This window comes from Ambystoma mexicanum, chromosome 6p, assembly GCF_040938575.1.
Source record: "Ambystoma mexicanum isolate Mex_15411 chromosome 6p, UKY_AmexF1_1, whole genome shotgun sequence".
Taxonomy (NCBI): Eukaryota; Metazoa; Chordata; class Amphibia; order Caudata; family Ambystomatidae; genus Ambystoma; species Ambystoma mexicanum.
In genome coordinates this window covers 360,544,401-360,563,033 of record NC_090935.1, presented here as the reverse complement: position 1 = coordinate 360,563,033, position 18,633 = coordinate 360,544,401, and the positions used below count along the sequence as shown (strand labels likewise).

The 18,633-nt window shown below is 51.7% G+C and overlaps 1 protein-coding gene across 2 annotated transcripts in view; it reads left to right on the top strand.

Annotated features, from left to right (window-relative positions):
* Positions 1-18,633, top strand: part of NADK2 (NAD kinase 2, mitochondrial) — a 1,037,189-nt gene that overhangs the window by 682,020 nt on the left and 336,536 nt on the right. The gene's annotated exons all lie outside the window — the stretch shown is intronic.

Genomic DNA, 18,633 nt, shown 5'->3' with positions numbered 1-18,633 from the left:
TGACATCAGTAATGACATAGGGTCCCACAAATTTGAGCAGAAGCTAGCGTTTGCCTGCAATTCGCAAATTGCGGGACGATAACCACACCTTCATGCCACTGCGATAGACTGGAGCAGGTGATCGATGCACATCAGCATACTTCTTGGCACGATCTTGAGCTCGGAGTAAATGACAGAGTATATCCCAATGAATCTTATCGAGATCTCTGATGCAATCTTTTGCTGCAGGATTAATGGCCGGTAATACTGGATCAAGTGGAAGTGCCCTAGGATGACCACCATACAGGGCAAAAAAGGGAGTAACTCCAGTTGATGTATGCATAGAGTTGTATGCAAATTCTGCATAAGGCAAAGAAGTAAACCAAGACTGTTGGTACTGAAGGCATAAACAGCGTAGATACTATTCGATGGTAGCATTAGTTCTCTGTCTGCCCATCCGTTTGAGGATGGTAAGCCGAGGAATACCTGTCCTCAATACCCAGAGAAGCTGTAAGAGCCTTCCAAAACCGTGACGTAAATTGTGAGCCACGATCGGAAACAATAACCGAGGGTAAACCAAAGAAACGAAACACATTTGTCAAGAACAGTTTCGCCAATTCCGGAGCTGCAGGCAAACCAGAACAAGGTATGAACAATGCATATTTAGTGAAGTAATCAGCAATTACCCAAATAGTGTCATAACCCTGAAAGTCAGGAAGTTCCACAATGAAATCCATTGACGGCATCTGCCAAGGTTTGTACGGCACAGGAAGAGGTTGTAACAATCCAACTGGTTTGGCTCTAGAAGTTTTACACTGAGTACATATGGAACAAGTCAAAATGTAATCCTTTACATCACGAACCATGGAAGGCCACCAAGCCCAAGGCCGTAAGGTTTCAAGAGTTTGACTTCCTGGATGTGCAGCAATCAAAGAATAGTGAGACCACTGAAGCGCTAAATCTCTAGCTTGACCTGAGGATATATAAACGCGCCTTTGGATGAATGGCATACCCTGAATGATTTCCAGATTGAGGTCCGTGATCTCTATTGGATGTTTTGAAACCCAATCAAGGATGATTGAACGCAAAGAGGGCTGAACAGAACAGCCACAAACAACCTTGTTTGGTAGAAGAGGAAGAGCTTCGACCTGTTGAGACTGACCATCCGCATGGAAGCGCGAGAGAGTATCAGCCGGGACTTGAGCTTTAGCAGGACGGTATGTGATAACAAATTGGTATTGTGAAAAGAATATATGCCACCGCGCCTGTCTAGCCGTAAGACATTTCATAGATTTGAAGGCTAACAGACTGCGGTGATCCGAATATACAGTTACAAGGTGTTTGCCTCCCAAAAGATGATGCCTCCATTCCAAGAATGCGTCTCTGATGGCTAAATGTTAGCGTTCTGTGATGGAATAATTTTTTTCGTAAGCTGTCAATTTACGAGAGAAATAGGCAACAGGATGAATCTCTCTCGAATGCGGACAGGTTTGAGACAATACCGGCCCCAGGGCATAACCTGAAGCATCAGCTTCAACAAAAAAGGAAGCTCGGGATCTTGATGTTTGAGGACAGGAGCGGAAGTGAAGGCTGATTTTAATTGATGAAAGGCTCTCTGAGCTTCTGAAGACCATACAAATGGTACTTTGGCACTTGTCAGAGAGGTAAGTGGTGCAGATATTTCAGAAAATCCATTGATGAAGCGTCTATAAAAGTTTGCAAATCCCAGGAATGATTGTAAAGATTTGACTGAATTGGGCACAGGCCATTCCAGAATCGCACTAATTTTGGATTGACTCGTGCGCACTCCATTGTTAGTAAGGTCATATCCCAAAAATTCCACCTCTGAGGCATGAAATATGCACTTTTCGGCTTTAACAAACAATCTATGTTCCCTCAGACGTTGGAGTACTATCTTGACATGTTTTTCGTGGTCTTCCTTTTTTTGAGAGTAAATCAAGATGTCGTCCAGATAGACAACAACAAATTGGTCAAGAATGTCGTAAAACAGATCATTCATGAAAGCTTGAAAGGTGGCCAGGGCATTACATAACCCAAAAGGCATGACAAGATACTCAAATTAGACCGTAACGTGTTTTAAATGCGGTCTTCCATTCGTCCCCCTCTCTCATGCGGACGAGATTGTAAGCTCCTCTGAGATCAAGCTTAGTGAATATTTTCGAAGAACCCAATTGATCAAGAAGGACAGAGATCAGAGGAAGAGGATACTGGTTTTTTATGGTTGCTGCATTCAAAGCACGATAATCAATACAAGGACGCAGATCCCCTTCCTTCTTAGGGACAAAGAAAAGTGGTGATGAAATTGGTGATTTGGAAGGACGAATGAATCCCATGGTCAAAACCTTGTCTATGTAATCTTTAAGAACTTCGTCTTCTTTGAGAGTGAGGGAGTACACTCTGCCGGATGGTATTTTTACACCCGGAATTAAGTCTATTGGGCAATCATAAGCTCTATGTGGGGGTAGAGTTTCTGCCATCCCTTTGTCAAAAACATCTGTGTAATCTGCATATTGAAAAGGTATCACAGAGGTAACATTTTTAGAGACAGCTCCGATATGCATTTTAGGTGAAACTTGCGCCCTGACTGGACTATCATGGGTAGTACCGAGTAATGTAGTACATCGAGTATTGCACATATTGGAAGGGAACTGAATCTGAGATGTCGACCAGTCGATGGCAGGATTATGAAGTTTCAACCATGGAATGCCTAGAATGACTTTGTAAGATGGTGCTTTAATGATGTCAAATAATATGTCTTCAGTATGGCCTTCATCAGTACTCATATGTAGTGGAACTGTTTGGTGCGTTAACATTCCTGAGACAAGAAGTGAACCATCCTCTGCATTCACTGTTTCAGGTATAGTTTTGCGAACCAGTGGTATTTTTGACATGGCGGCAAAACATTGATCAACATAATTACCTGTTGCACCTGAATCAATCACGGCTGTTGTCTGGAATGAAACACCATGATCTAAGGAAAATGTAACAGGTAGACGGACTAAATGACTCGGATTCTGTAATGTAGAGTCCAAGGGTGAGTTTCCCGACATAGGGACTCTGTCTACTGTCGGGATTTGGCGTTTCCCGGCTTTTTTAGGTTTTTATTACACTCAGGTAATAAGTGATCAGAGGCCCCACAATACACGCAGAGATTGTGTACCCGACGATATTCTCGTTGAGCAGGGGTAAGCGGTCCCCTAACCACCCCAATCTGCATAGGTTCAGGCGCAGGGGACGATGAAGACGAGGCCTCTGCTGAAACTGTGTTGAACAATGCAGTTTTCTTCTTGCCGCGTCTTTCGGACTTACGAGCATCAATCTGAAGGACTAAGTCTAGCAGTTCCCCGAATGCCGCGGGGACTACAGGAACAGTGGAGAGGATGTCCATTAGTTCCTCTGAGAGACCTTGATAGAAGACAGCTGTCTTCTTTTCTTCAGGCCAGTCAGTTTCTGCTGCCAACTGATTGAATCGTGCCAAATAAACTAATAAAGAATTGTTTCCTTGTCGATGTTTTAAGAGTTCCAGATCAGTAGCTTGAGTAGTATAACGTGTATCAAATACTTTACTCATCATAGCAAGAAGGGCATCACAATTGTAGAGAACATGACTATTAGATTCCAACAACGGGTTAGCCCATGCGGCTGCAGTGCCTCCCAAATGAGACAAAACAAAAGCCGCTTTGGTTGTAGATGTGGGAAATGAGGCGGGGCGACACAGGAAATGCAATTTGCATTGATTAATGAAGGTTCGATATTGTTTAGGATCGCCTAGGAAGCGTTCAGGAGGAGCTAGAGGGAACTGGGTTATAAGCATGATCGGGTTTGGTTCTTGCTGTAGTGGTGGAAACCCTGAACCTGATGCTGTAGCTCCAGCACCAGCCATTTGTGACGCTGCTGTGGTAACCAAAGATTGAATGGCGTCCATGCGTTAGCGCAGTGCTTCTTGTGCATTGGTCAAGTCGGTACGTAGATCCGTGACCATTTGCACGATTTGATTCAAAGCATCACTGGCCTCTGTGGACATCTTTTAAGGCTGCTAATTCTGTTACTCACCACTCCGAATAGGCTGACGATGCAGAGAAATTGACCTTGGAGATGTTGGTGGTATAAGATTCCAAATTCAGCCTTCCATCCCAGCTCCCCTGAGTATAATACTCAGGCTTCCTCAAAGAGGGGCTCTTTTCCACAATGTACCTCTCTGCTGTTTCAGTAGAACAGACAGAGGTGTCAATTGAGTAAAAGAGCGGGGAGAACACACACCGCCAATACCAATGCTGCAGAAGAATATCAAGATATTAGACAGTGTTGATAGTATACAAGTGATTAGAACAGTTGAAATTATTGGACAACTACCTAAATAGATATTGGAGTGGAGTTGAGTTTCCCCAGGATGATCTACAAAGAATGACACAAATGAGTGGAATTGAACTAAATCAGTATCGGTTCCCACTATAGCTATAGAATTGATAAACAACTGACCTGAATAAAGATAAATGGAGTAAGAGAAATCCAGGACTCTGACGACAACGACAGGAGAAAATAACAAACAGGGAAGTTAGTTTAAGTAAGTAACCCCGAACGGCACGAGGGACGCACTAGTGCCGGGTTGGTGCAGTTCAGGAGGGGCCGTTCATATGCACTTAAGAGCAATCTCACAGAAAAGTCACTCAATGTCCCAGAATCCAACAGAAGACAATATCCATGAAAGACAGTAGGAATGTACCTGAGCACACGAGTATAGTTGAATAGCTGTTGAGATGATCCGGATAGTAGACAGCAAAATCGAAGTGCACAGCGGTAACCAGGAAAGAACCGCAAGACACAGAAGAGAGGCATATCCAGTAGCGTTCCAAGTCCAACAACCAGACGAGCACGACAGGAATGAAGGAGACGACGAGGCAATCCAAAAGTCAGGCAAAGGGTCAAAACCAGGAGTTCAGATGAGGATTCATGTAGGAAGACACGAAGAGGAAACGGACGAAACCGCGAGTAGCTGGTAACGCTAATTAGCAGCAACGAGCCCCTTGGAAGACGGTGGTTTTATAGTCGTAAGAGGAGCGTGGCTTGCTGTACGTCTTCCACGTACAAGACGTGTCAGGTGACCTGGAATGTGTCGACGTTTGTACAGACGCCATGGTAGTTTGTACCTGGACCATAGAGGAGCCTGTAAAGAAGTTGTATTCGGCAAGGATGCCCGCAGGGAAGTCTGAAGTGTAACACTGGATCCCGGGTCCAAGCGTCTCGGACCCACCTTGTGGACCCTATCAAACTGCATGTCAAAATCTAGGGTGACATCCAACAAGTCGACAAATATTCCTTTCAACACGGACGGGAGGTCTTGGTCTTGGATATCCTCTGACAGTGATTTCACTCGAATATTCGCCCTTCTGGACCTGTTCTCCAGGTCTTCCGCTTGCAGCTCCAGGTTTTGTGTAGCCACCACCAATGTCTGGAGTAGGGTATCCACCTTTCTTGCATCTTCCGTCAGTTCCTGGAGGGCCCTCTCGTTAGTGTCAATTCTCTCCTCGGCCTTGTTGACATCCCTTCTGAGATCGCCTAGGCTTTCAGCCAGGTCCTCGCGTAGTTTGTCCATCTGTTGTTGTCCGGCCGCTGTAATCTTCTCTAACAGGTCGCCTATAAGGCGCGAGAGTGAATCCTGGGTTAATGGTGTGTCGGGGCCCTCTTGGGAGGGCCCGGCAGAAGACCCGGCCAGCGACCCCCCTCCGGTGGCACCAGAGGTCTACCACCGGAGGGCACAGACTGTTCAACCCCCTCCAATGCTCGCCGATCCCGATGTAGGTTGCTGAGGGTCCGCAGGGCAGTCCACAGAAGCAGCCCCCCAGTGGGGACCCGCAGCCAGTCCACTCGCCCAAGTCCAATATGGCCAACCTGGGGGAGGACCACCCCACCGCCTCCAAGCTGTCAGGAGCGAGCCTCCAGGCCCGCTGCGCTCCACACAGGCGGCCCCCCCACACGGGCCCGAGAGGGGGTGCAGCACAGGCCTGCAGATCTTTTGGAGCCCGGGGGTCGGCAGCTAAACCCCGGCAGGACGCCCGCCCGGGCCCCCCGAGGCCCGCCGCCAATCTCCGGCTCTCCTCCGGTCCGCCACCAACGCGCCCGACAGGTGCCACTGCAGATCGGGTAGCGGCCTACCCCCAAGCCGCCGCAACCTCACCACTCCACGTAGCTCTGGGGGGCCACCACAATCCCCGGCGGATCCCCGCCCAGGGCTCTCCAAACAGCTCCACTGGAGACAGGCACCACCTCTGCGCTCCGAACAGTCCAGAGGTTTCACGCCGCCGCGGGCCCAGCTCCGCCGGCCACGACCTCAGCAGGGACCTGGCTCTCGGCCCCCCGCGCTCCTCCCCCGCGACTCGGGGAACCAAACTCACAGGGAGCGGGGGGCCAACAGGAAAGCACCAGTGGGGGCGGTCCAGACCCCCGCGGGCATACCAGCTCCTTCCCCGCTCCGATCAGCGGCCGCTCGCTGCGTGGCTCTGCAGGCCTGGACCCACGGGCACTCTCAGCACCAGCCGCTAGACGCACACCAGGGGCTCGGGTCCCGACCCGGGTCACACCAGCCCCTGCAGGGGGGCCGACAGCCGCCCGTTCCGACGCCGGGGAGGGCCGCTGGATCAAGGGGCAGGCAGCATTAATCCGTGCGGGATCCGGGAGCGCAGGGCAGTGCGTCCTCCCGACTAGGCGACCATCTTGGAAACAAGGATGTCAATTTTTTATTATATTATGTGCTTCTCCTTTATCCCTGTTGAGATGCAGTTGATGTATAAAGAAAAAGTTCTCAGACCCACTGTCGAAACCGATTTGGTTTTCGGTATCTCTAAGATAATTACATCAAAGGAGTTGTCCCAGTGAGAATGACATAAATGCCTTTGACCCTAGTCGAAGGAGTAGAAACAGACTGTAGGTTAGGCCATTTGGTTTTGAAGAAATGTTAATGTACAGATGATGAAGTATAAATACAGTATGTACAGATGTTTGAGCTGTGTGCTAGTGAAAAAGTAAGTACTAAAACAAATTGCAGTACTAAAAAGAATTGTGATAAATGCATTAATGCTGATGTTTGCTTGTTAAACAAATAGAAACATTCATTATATAAAGAACAGTCAATATGTATCACTGTTGGCATTTATGGTGGATCCCTTTTTAGGCAATCAATTTTTAAGGAGAAGGAACTGTTTCCACCCATAAGAAATAGACGCAGAATATGGTTTTGTAACGTTGTCCCATTTATTTATTTAGCGCCTATACACAATGTGTTTAAAAGCGCTTAAAGGCAAGGGAGGGAACAAGGGAAAATACAATGACCTTCTTACAGGCCATGAACAGTAAGGATGTGAAATTTACTATCATACTTGGCCTGACGGCATTTCAGATAGTGGAAGAGCTAAGACATAAATAAGCAAGGGATGGGGGAGAGTGAGAAGGAAATGAAAACAAACAGGCGACTATCGTACTAGGCCTGACGACATTTCAGAGGGGGCTGAAGAAGTGGGGTGGGGGGGGCATAGACTGTCCATAATTGAAATGGTGACCCCCCAACCAATCTAATGATTTTGTATTTTGTGGGATTTATTAAGCTATTTTGCCAAAGCGCTGTGCATGACAAAATGGTGCAATAATGAAGTTATGGATGGCAAATCAATGGAAGAAAAGACACATGATGAGACGAAAATGGAGAACATTACGGTTATTGGAAAAAGTAGGTGGGATTTAAGTCATCTTTGGAAAACATGAAGGGAAGATGAGCGGATATAGAGAAAAGGGGTGATTTAATGTTTTGTAGAGTCCAGAAAACAACAAAAACGGGATGAAGCATAGGGGGAGAGGGGAATGTGGTATAATAACAGTACGTAGGAACTGATTTCAGGAGCAAGAGGTGGGACAATAGAGACATAAGGGAGGAGAGATGGAGTGGAGCTAGACCATGGATACATTTGTAAACAATAGTAAGCACGTGGAAAATAATGCAAGCATAAAAAGTTTCAAGGGAGATAGAAAGCAAGGTGGGGGGGGGGGGATAGAGGTGCAGGTGAAGTGTGAATAAGAGATGGCCGAGTGGTAGACTGATTGAAAAGTGGTGAGCTGGGAAGCAGGAAGGCCAAGAAGGAGAGCAGTAGAATAGTCCATCCAAGAGACAATTGGGGAAATAAGACGCTTGGCGGCATGCAAGGATACGAGGGGGCGGGCATGATGAATATTAAAAAGGGAGAAACCAGTAAAAGGCCATATTAGATGCATGCAGAGAGGTGGAGAGAGGAGTCAGGTGTCACTCCAAAGTTATAAGCAGAGGTGGAGAAAGGAGAAAAGATGGAGGAAAAGAGAGGGAAGGGCTTTGCGGCAGGTATTGTGTTGGTAGGCAAGAAGGGAATCACAGTTTTAGAAGGGTTCAGGAAATGGGGGGACATCCAAAGTTGTATGGCAGAACGTAAGAAACATTGGCATTGAGAGAATCGGGAAGTGACGCATATTGGAGTATCAGCTTAGAAATGATAGCCTAAGCTGTAAGAGGACCTGTGTAAAGAGAGGAATAGCATAGAGGGGCGGGGGAAGCAAAGGGCCAAGTACATAACCTTTAGGGACACCATAAAGGAGCGAATGTGAGGAGATTTGGCCAGACCAGGAAACGCAATAGGCTCCGTTGGAAAGCTAACAGATCCGGAGATACTGAGAAAGGTAAGGGAAGAAAGGAGGAGAGGTATTGACAGTGTCAAAAGAATCCAGAACAATAAGGATAGAGGAAAGTTTAGAATGGCGGGCAGATAGAAATGTGTTGGCGACATGGAGAAGAGCAGTCTCTGTAGAAACTGGACTGAAGGGGAGGAAGAGCAGAATAGAGATTTAAATAAGAGACATGGGAATAGGCATCGTACCAAAATGTCGCCCGCACAATTCCGACTTTTTTTTTTAATTCAATTTTATTGGTTTTTAAAGACAGCAGAGAGCTTATTCAGATCAACAATTTTGGGCACATGCCCCCAATAACTCCAAAAGGAAGCCATAATTCCCTGATGTATTCACCCACCCTCACCCCAAACCCAATGTCTCTGGACCTAGGATCCGCTTGTCCATGGTAAACCTCTTTGGGCAGCTCCGACCGGGCTCAAGACAGCCGGTGGCTGACCAACTCTCCTTAATCAATGGCAATGTGCTCTGTACTAAGGCGGGTTTCAGGCCGGGTCGAGGGCCCATGTGGTCCTCGGGGTGTGCCCTCCGTGTTGACAAACGCCTCCATGAACTGTAGCCAATCAGTTTCTATCTGTACACTTGAGCCCGGTATTGCTTCTGTAAGTCTTTCCATAAAATAGATGTCCTTGGCCACTGCCACCCATTCTCTCGTCGTAGGGAGAGCGACCCTCTTCCATGTTCTAGCCCGAGCGGCTCTGGCTGCCAAAAGTAATGAGTGTGTCAGGTCCGGGAGTTTTTCCCAGTGTTCATCCCTTTGCTGTAGCCCAAATATTAACAGGATTGGATCTCGTGGGTAAACCCTCTCTCCTGCCTCCTTAAGCCAGCTGAGCACTTCTGACCGGTAAGCTTGGACTTTTGTGCATGACCACCACATGTGCCAATAATTGGCTTTTTCCACATATCCGTTCCAACACACAGGGACGACATCCGGGAACATCCTAGAGAGTGTGATCGGGTTGTACTGCCACCTGTGGAGGAGTTTGATGGCATGCGTCTTATATTGGCAAGAGATCGGGGTCTTAAGTGCCCTGCTGCAGAGTCGCCCCCAGAGACAATCCCCGATTCCACATCCCAGGTCGCTCTCCCATTTCCTTCTGAGGCTTTTGGTTGTTCCCTCCTGGGGAATCGTGAGCGCTCCATAAAGGAGGGAAATGAGTCCTTTCATTTCTACATGGGTGTCTAGGATTTTTTCGACAGGGGTGAGCTTTCTTTGTATGCATGGCTTTAGTTTCGACATCATTAGGACTCCCTTAAGCCATAGATATAGGAGCGGAGAGAGCCTGCCGATTCCAAATGCCTCCTCAAGCTCCTGGATACTTGTGAAGGTGCCTTCCCTCACCAGCTGGCTGACCCTACAGAGTCCAGCATTGAACCAGGACTGGTAATGTTCATGGCCTGGGATTTCTTCTATCACTGGCGAGGCCAAATGTGGCTCAGTGGCAAACGCCACATGCTCACCTTTTCTCTATTTCCCTTCCCTGCTAACGCCTTCCACATTGTTCCTAGTATTGGGTGGTCCCTGATTCTTTTTGGGAGCTTTTTCAATAGAACCCACAACCATTCACCTACTGTAACTGGGCGCAGGTAAAAGTTTTCGAGGTAGACCCATTGTTTGTTCGGGTCCTCTCTAAGGTGGGGGGCCAGTGCCCTTAGTTGGGCTGCTCTGTGATAGGTCTGCAGATCTGGGAGGGCCACCCCCCCCCCGTCTTTCTTTTGGGAGGGTAAGGGTCTCGTATCCTATTCTAGGTCTTTGGCCTTGCCGTATGAATTTCGTTATGCGCTTTTTGGCTTCTCTGGGGTAGGTTTTTAGAGCCTCCAGTGGAAGCATCTGGAAGACATATAGCACCCTGGGGAGATTAATCTTTATGGCGTTGATCCTTCCCATCCACTATATTTGCCCCTCCCCCATGTCCCTGAATAATTTCTCAAACAGTGGGGGGTAGTTTGCCTGACTCAGATCCTCATTTGGTCTAACAATATTGATCCCTAGGTATTTTATCCCTTCAGTGCAGATTTGGAGACCCAAGGGATCCAGTTCAACCAGGTTTCTGTCTGTATCTGGTGCAAAGGGAAAGATCATTGGCTTGCCTACATTTACCCTGAAACCTGAGAAATGTCCAAACTGTTCAATAACCTGCAAGGCGGCTGGGACCGACCTAGGGGGGCTCCCTCAGTTGTAACAAAATATCCTCCGCATAAAGGCTGAGTTTAAAGTTACGGTCTCCCATGTCAATACCCCTTACCATCGGGGAACCTCTGAGGTATTCTGCGAGTGATGGTGAACAGGAGCGGGGAGAGGGGACAGCCCTGCCTAGTCACTCTTTCAAGGCTAAAGATGCGTGACAAGTGCCCATTCACTGTTTATCACCATTAGCTGATGGGGCTGTGAATAGGACCTTAATAGCTTGCCGGATCCCCGCTCCAAAAACCCAGTTTCTCCCATACCCCATGTAAGAACACCCAATCCACCCGGTCGAACGCCTTTTCAGCATCGATGGCCACCAGGACTGGGTTATCCCCCCCTCGGTGCTGCCTCCCTCATGAGATGTAGAGTTTTACGAAGGGTGTCCGCCCCCTGCCACCCCTGTATAAAGCCCACCTGGTCAGAGTGGATAAGCCCCGGCATATGGCCATCCAGCCTCGTAGCGATGATCCTGGTGAATAGCTTTGCATCCACATTCAGGAGAGAGGTTGGTCCTCGGTTATCGAGGTGTCCAGGGCGGACGCCTCTGGGTTTCCAAGGACGGGGAGGGTGACCCCATTGAGGTATGCCTCCAGTGCTTCCTTTTCTGCCTCCCTTTCCCTCCCTTATAAGGTCTCTTAGAAACCGGCGAATTTCTCCGCTATGCCTTCTGGGTCCGATCTTTCCCCCTCTTCCCCACTCGCATTTCTTGACACCCATCTGTCCGCACGCTGGCCTCTGAGTTTAGCTGCCAGCATGGCGTCGGCCTTGTCGCCTTTTTCGTAATATCTTTGACGCAAGTGTTGGAGTCCAGTTACAATTTTGCCCATCTCCAATTCCCTCAGTTCTTGTCTCTTCCCTCTTGCAATGCCCAGGTCCCTATCCTTCTCTTCCTCCCCTTTACCTTCCGACCTCTCCAGTAAAAGTATCTCTGACCTCAATCTGTGAGCCAGGAGGGTCCTAACCCTCTTTTTGGATGCCCCTTCACTAATCAACCTACCCCTCCAGGTTGCCTTTGCCGCCTCTCATACTATCTCCCGGTTAACTTCTCCAGTATCATTCAGCTCAAAATATTCTCTGATTGCCGTTATCATCTCCTCCTTAAAAACTGCATCCCTAAGCAGGAAGCCATTACATTTCCATAGGGATTCCCTGGGTTTTAGGCCTGATATGCTGATGTCGGACCAGACCAGGTCGTGGTCCCCCTCCGCCACCTCCACCTCGATGTGCTCTTTCAAGCTGGACTTCCTTGCCCCCCTCTAATGTGAAGAGTTGATTTATCAGACCTTGGACTTTCCTACCCACGTCGGCCGCTGTCTGCCCTCTTTGCTGGGTCACGCCCATAATACGCAGATTAAGTCGGCGTTCCCTATTTTCAAGGTTGTCCATCTTCAGGATTATGTCCCCCTCACTTATTTCTAGGTCTGTTAGCCTCCCCTTGTATTTCATGTCCAGCAGGTCGGTCTGGAGGTGGTTGTTTTCCATTCCTTCCATTTTCTCTTCCAAGGTATCCACTCTCCCTCTGAGATCTACTATTGAAGCATGTATATCCGTGCGGATTGCTTTGATCTCCTGAAGAATGTCCTTAATATCGTCCTTAGTGAGTGCTGCGGAGGGGGGCGGTCGTTATGATATGATATATGATATGGCATTTGTAACGCGCCTATACAAAAGTGTTTCAAGGCGCGACGAGGCGGGGCGGGGGGGACAAGGGGAGACAGACAACGATCCTACTGGGCCAGGTGTGATTCAGATCGCGCAAGGGTAGAGGGGAAGGGAAAAGTGCATGGGGGAAAGGGAGAGGGGAAAGTGCAGTACAGGGTTATTAGCATACAGCATACAGGATAAATAACAAGGGCCAGCTGGTGGCAAGTGCGAGGTAAGTGCAGACACGTGCTGGGAAGGGGGGCTGTAGGGATACAAACACAGTCCCGCAGTGCAGGGGTTGCCAGGGAGGCAGTGCAGGGGAGGGTGGCTGGGCCAAGGACCGAGAACGGTGAGTGGCCCAGTTGCAGATTCAGTGCAGTTTCAGTAGTATTAGCAGGGGAGAGGGGAGAGAAAGCGGAGGCAAAGAGGAAGGTTTTGAGGTGCTTCCGGAACCGGAGATGGTTCTCAAGTTTCAGGGAGCCAGGAAGGCTGTTCCAGAGGGAGACCCCTAAAGCGGAGAGAGATCTGCCCCAACTCGTCGTTTGGAGAAGTGGCTGACCCTGAGGGAGTTGGAGGCGGATGAGCGAAGAGCTCGAGAAGGAAGATATTTAGGGAAAGAGTTGAATGTATTTTGGCCCAAGGCCCCAGACGGCCTTGTAGACAATGCAGAGGGTTTTGAACTTGATCCTCGCAGTCACTGGGAGCCAGTGTAGTGATTTCAGTCCTGGAGAGATACGGTCCCTGGGCTTGTGGCCAAGGACAAGTCTCGCAGTCCTGTTCTGGATGAGTTGCAAAGGGCGGAGAGTAGAGACGGGCAGATTTAGATAGAGGCTGTTACAGTAGTCCAGCTTCGAGAGAACAAGGGCTCTAGAGACAGTGAGCTTCTGGGGGAAGGAGAGGAAAGGAAGGATACCTCTGAGGAGGTGTAGCTGGTAGTGTGACTTCTTAGAGACGTCGGATATGTGAGGAGAGAAGGAGAGTGTGGAGTCGAAGATGACCCCGAGGTTTTTTGCCTTGCAGGAAGAGGGCCCAGAGAGGCCGGCCAGAGAACAGCAGGGAAGGAGGGAGTGGGAGTGCCGATGAGTAGAATCTCAGTCTTACTGGCATTAAGGCAGAGGTCGTTGGCGGCACACCATTCCTGGATAGCAGAAAGACACTCAGAGATGAGGGAAGGAGAAGAGCAGGCCGAGGGTAGCCTGAAAATGAACTGGGTATCATCCGCATAGCACTGAAAGTAGGGGCAGAGAGCAGCGATGTGGTGGGCGAGAAGTGCCAGTTCTCCAGCATGGGGTCTGGCATGGATTCACATGCTCATGAATATTCCCCGTCGTCAGGCTGGGAATCCTCGGTAAAGAAAAAAAAAACAGTATCAGTTTCGTTTCTGATCTGTCTTTCGTAGTAGTAACCAATCACTGGTCTCTGCGTCATACTGACCACAGCCAATGACTGCCCTCTACCTAAGCACCGCCTCTGGCAGCCATCTTCAGATTTTTACCGCACGTTCATGTGTTGGGATCCTCGTGCTATTGCTCTCGAGCGTTAGTGCTATTTTTTCACATTTTTTGCTCAAAAACTTCGTTTTTTTCGGTCAAAAGAGCCTCAAGCTCCACCGACTCTCTATCCGATCAACGGGGACCCGTGTCCGATTCGTCTGCACCCCTCAAGGGTGAAGATTTCGTCGAGCTACGCTTTGGAGGACTCCAGAAGCTTCTCAGGCCCGGACATGGCCCAGGAGAAGGGAAGCTCGACGCCCGGAAAAGCTGTTCAGGGTCTGCCCTGGATGCCAGCTGCAGAACGTCTTTAAGGAGGACGAACACTCCTTTTGTCTCTACTGCTTACATGAGGACAAGACGCACGTGGAGAAGGACTGTGCGTTTTGCGGCAATATGTCGGAGCGGACCATGAAGGACAGCCATCAACGTCTCGCCAACTGGCTGGAAGGGAAGAGCCCGTCAGGCGAGAAGAAGAGGAAGAAATCCGAGCGGTCTTCTAAGACCTTTGAGGATGCCCCGGCGACGGGGGTCCAACACAAGGCCAAGCACCGCGAGTCCGCTGGCACCGGGAGCGCCGAACGGTCGGGCTCTACGGGCGCCAGGCAGGGCGCACCCTCCTCGGCACCTTCAACCACGAGCCAATGCTCTGGGTCGGGTAAGAGGAAGGGCGAGCACCCGGCAAAGCTCCTGGAGAGGCCCCGGTCGAGCTCGAAGGCCCCATCGGAGGGGGAGCGAGGCAGTGTCCCCTCCCTCAAGGATAAGGCGGTGAGCGCACCTAAGGTGGTGAAGGCCTTAATCCATCCGGCCAAGCCCTCTATCGATACTGTCGCGGCGACCCTGGCTCAGCCTGTGGAGGCTACACCAGTGGTGGCGACCTCGGGGCTCAGAGTCTCCCTGCCACCTCGGAGGGAGTCCTCTTTTGTGCCCATCGATAGGACCCCCGTGAAATCCCCGGCGGGGAAGAAAAAGGGGGGGCAGGGCGTCGTCGTAGATTCGGCTTCAACCTCGGAGGAAGAACTGATCGAGGTCTTAAGCCACGGCCTTGGCGTGGAAGAAGACCGGCCCGTCGGGATGGATCCCGACGCAGGTGACGACATCGTCGAGGGTGCTGACGGGGCCCCTGATCGCCCGTCGGATTCCCCTCTGCCAGCGCCGCAAGACAACTCGGCGGCCATTTTGTTGGCTATACAGTCCTTATGCTCAGAGATAAGGACGAGACTACCGTTGCCGACGGAGGAACCTCTCCCGTCGGGGGATCCTGAACCGGGACCTTCTGGCGTTCCCCCGCCCAAGAAAAGAAGGATTCACCCTCCACCTCCTTTTCAGCCGTCGCGCACCGTCCAGCCGTCCTCCCCGTCCACCCGAGGGGATGATACGGGGACTGACACGGCAGCGACGGGTACGGACGACGAGGTATACGACGAGGATCTACCGTCGTCGCCTCCCACCAGGGCTTCTCCGCCCGACGAGATTGGTTCGTTCCACTCCATGATCGCCAGGGCATCCGAGCTTTTCCAACTCTGCCCTGAGGAGAAGAAAAAGGAAGGATTCCTTTATCAACGGCGCGAGGCCAAGAGGAAGACGGTCCTCGCGGTGCCTCTACTGGACGACATTTGGGATGAGGGCCTCGCCCTCCTCAAGAACCCTTCCACTACGCCAGCTAGAAGAGACCGGTACGAGAAGAAGTACCGGGTCCCGGACGCGGCCCCCCTGTGCCTCCGGGCGCAGCCTACCCCGGACTCCGTCGTCTCCGCGGCGGCCAGGAAGAAAGCGGGGGGGGGTGCGGCCTCCACATCGACTTCCCCACCGGACGGCGAGGGAAAGAAATTGGACACTATGGGACGCAGGGTCATCTCATCTGCAGCGACGACGATTAAAGCGGCCAACGCCTTGGCTATCGTGGCCCGCTACGACAGGGAGCTATGGTACAGACTGGCTCCCCTGCTGGACTTCCTACCGGACGACAAGAGGGCGGATGCCCTGGAGATCCTACAGGAAGGTGAGGTGGCGTCGGACCACGCCATCACTATTGCGATGGACATCGACGACACTGGGTTTCGCCAGTTGGGCAACGGTGTGTGCCTTAGGCGGCGTGGATGGCTCAAGGCTACGGACTTCCGTCAAGACGTACAGACCAGAGTCCTGGACATGCCGTTCGATGGGAACAACCTGTTTGGGAAAACAGTGGACGATTCCCTTCAGGCCATTAAAGCGGACACTGAGACGGCCCGGGCCCTTGGGGTTCTGCAGCAACGACGGACGCCCTTTCGGAGCAGCGGAGGCAAGGGCGCCTCCAAAGGTTCCGGCGGCGGTTTCTCCACCTACCGTCAAGCGGCCCGCTCGTCGTCTCAGGAGGCCTACAGAGGACGAGTCTGGCGGACCCCGCCGTCGTCGCCAAGGAGGTCAAGGCGGCAAAGCCTCGTCGAAACAGGATTGAACCGACCGTGGGGTCGGGCCCCCACCTATGCACCCCGGTGGGAGGCCGGCTGGCGAGCTTCGTCAGCGTGTGGGAGTCCATCTCCACCGACCGTTGGGTGCTGGACGCCTTAGCCCGGGGCCACGCGCTCGAGTTTCAAAGAAGGTGCCCGCGGGTCCCCCCCGTGGCCAGGAAAGAGCTTCACGTCCCTCAGCTTCTCCTGGAGGTAAGGGCGATGCTCAGGAAGGGTGCCATCGAACTCGTCCCAAAGAGGCTTCGGGGCTCCGGAGTTTACTCGAGATACTTCCTCGTGAAGAAGAAGACGGGAGGATGGCGTCCCATCCTAGACCTGCGACGTCTGAACAAATTCATCAAGGCGCAGAAGTTCCGGATGGTCACCCTCCAGCACGTCCTGGGTCAGCTGGAGGAAGGAGACTTCCTGTCGTCTTTGGATTTCGAGGATGCCTACTTCCATATTCCCATCCTAAAGGGGCACCGAAAATTCCTCAGGTTTGTGGTCCAAGGGCGTCACTACCAGTTCAAAAGCCCTCCCCTTCGGACTACGGTCGGCACCCAGGGTATTCACCAAGTGACTTGCACCGGTGGCGGCGCAGCTGCGCCGCGAGGGGATCCACGTCTACCCCTACCTGGATGACTGGCTCATCCGAGCCAAGACGAGGGAGCTCGCCGTGGTCCATCAAGTCCCTCCTCGGAATGATGTCTTCTTGCATCTACCTCATTCCCATGTGCAGGCTCCGGATGCGCCCGTTGCAGGAGTTCCTGGACGCGCGCTGGATCCAAACGACGGGCGGCTTCGAGGAGAGGATCACACTCGACGAGAGTTTCCGCCGAGTGGTCCGGTGGTGGGGCACCCGCGTGCATCTGACGGCGGGCATGGACTTCCAGACCCCAGACCCCAGACCACAGACCACCAGGAGACAGTGACCACGGATGCCTCCCTGGAAGGGTGGGGAGCGCACACCGAAAATCTGCACGCGAGAGGCCTTTGGCTCCCGACGGAGAAGTCCCTCCATATCAACGTCCTGGAGCTCCGTGCAGTGTTCTGGGCCCTCAGGTCCTTCCTTCCGTCCCTCATGGGCAAGGTGGTGAGGATCTTCACCGACAACACCACCACCATGTTTTACATCGGGAAACAGGGCGGAACCAGGTCCCCAGCACTGTCCAAGGAGGCGCAGGACCTGTGGCATTGGGCCGTCGCCCAAAGGATGTTTCTGGTGCCGTTTCATCTGGCAGGGATAAAAAACACCATCGCCGACTCACTCAGCAGGGAGCTGCGCTCGTGCCACGAGTGGGAACTACGGCAGGATCTAGTGGATCGCCTCTTCCGACGGTGGGGCACACCCCAGATCGACCTGTTCGCGACGGCGACGAACTCCAAGTGCCGGAGGTTCGCCAGCAGGTTTCCCCAGGCGAGGAGCATGGGCGATGCTTTCTCGTTCCCCTGGGAGGGCCTGTTCCTCTACGCGTTCCCTCCTTTGCCACTGCTAATCCGGCTCGTCAACCAGCTCAAGAGGTCACGGTGCAGGATGATCCTCGTCGCACCTGCGTGGCCGAGGCAGATATGGTTCCCGGACCTTCTGGACTTGTCAACGTCCCCGCCAATCAAGCTGCCGGTGGACGCCGATCTACTCTCCAGGGTAGGAGGCGCCATCCTCCACCACGACCTGAAATCGCTGAACTTGCAGGCCTGGCTCCTGCAGGGCTAGAGTTTGGAGGATACGACATACCGGCCGACTGCAGAGAGGTTCTTGCAAAGGCCAGGGCGTCCTCGACTCTTAAATGCTACGGACACAAATGGAAGAGGTTCTCTGTCTGGTGCCACGCACAGAAGATTAACCCTCTACGGATTACGGCTCCCCAGGTACTACCGTACCTGCTGACGCTGGCCAAAACTGGACTGGCACACGCGTCCATCAAGATTCATCTTGCTGCGATCTCCCGATACAGCAGAACCACGGGGCGGACGTCCTTGTGGTCTCATCGTCTGGTGAAAGAGTTCATGAAGGGACTGTTTAGATCGTTCCCGCCGGTGAAGGCTCCGGCCCCGGGGTGGGAGCTCAACGTGGTGCTGACCAAGCTCATGGGACCTCCGTTCGAACCTCTGCACTCGGCCCCGTTGAAGTTTGTCGTGGAAAACAGCATTTCTTGTGGCCATCACCTCCGCACGA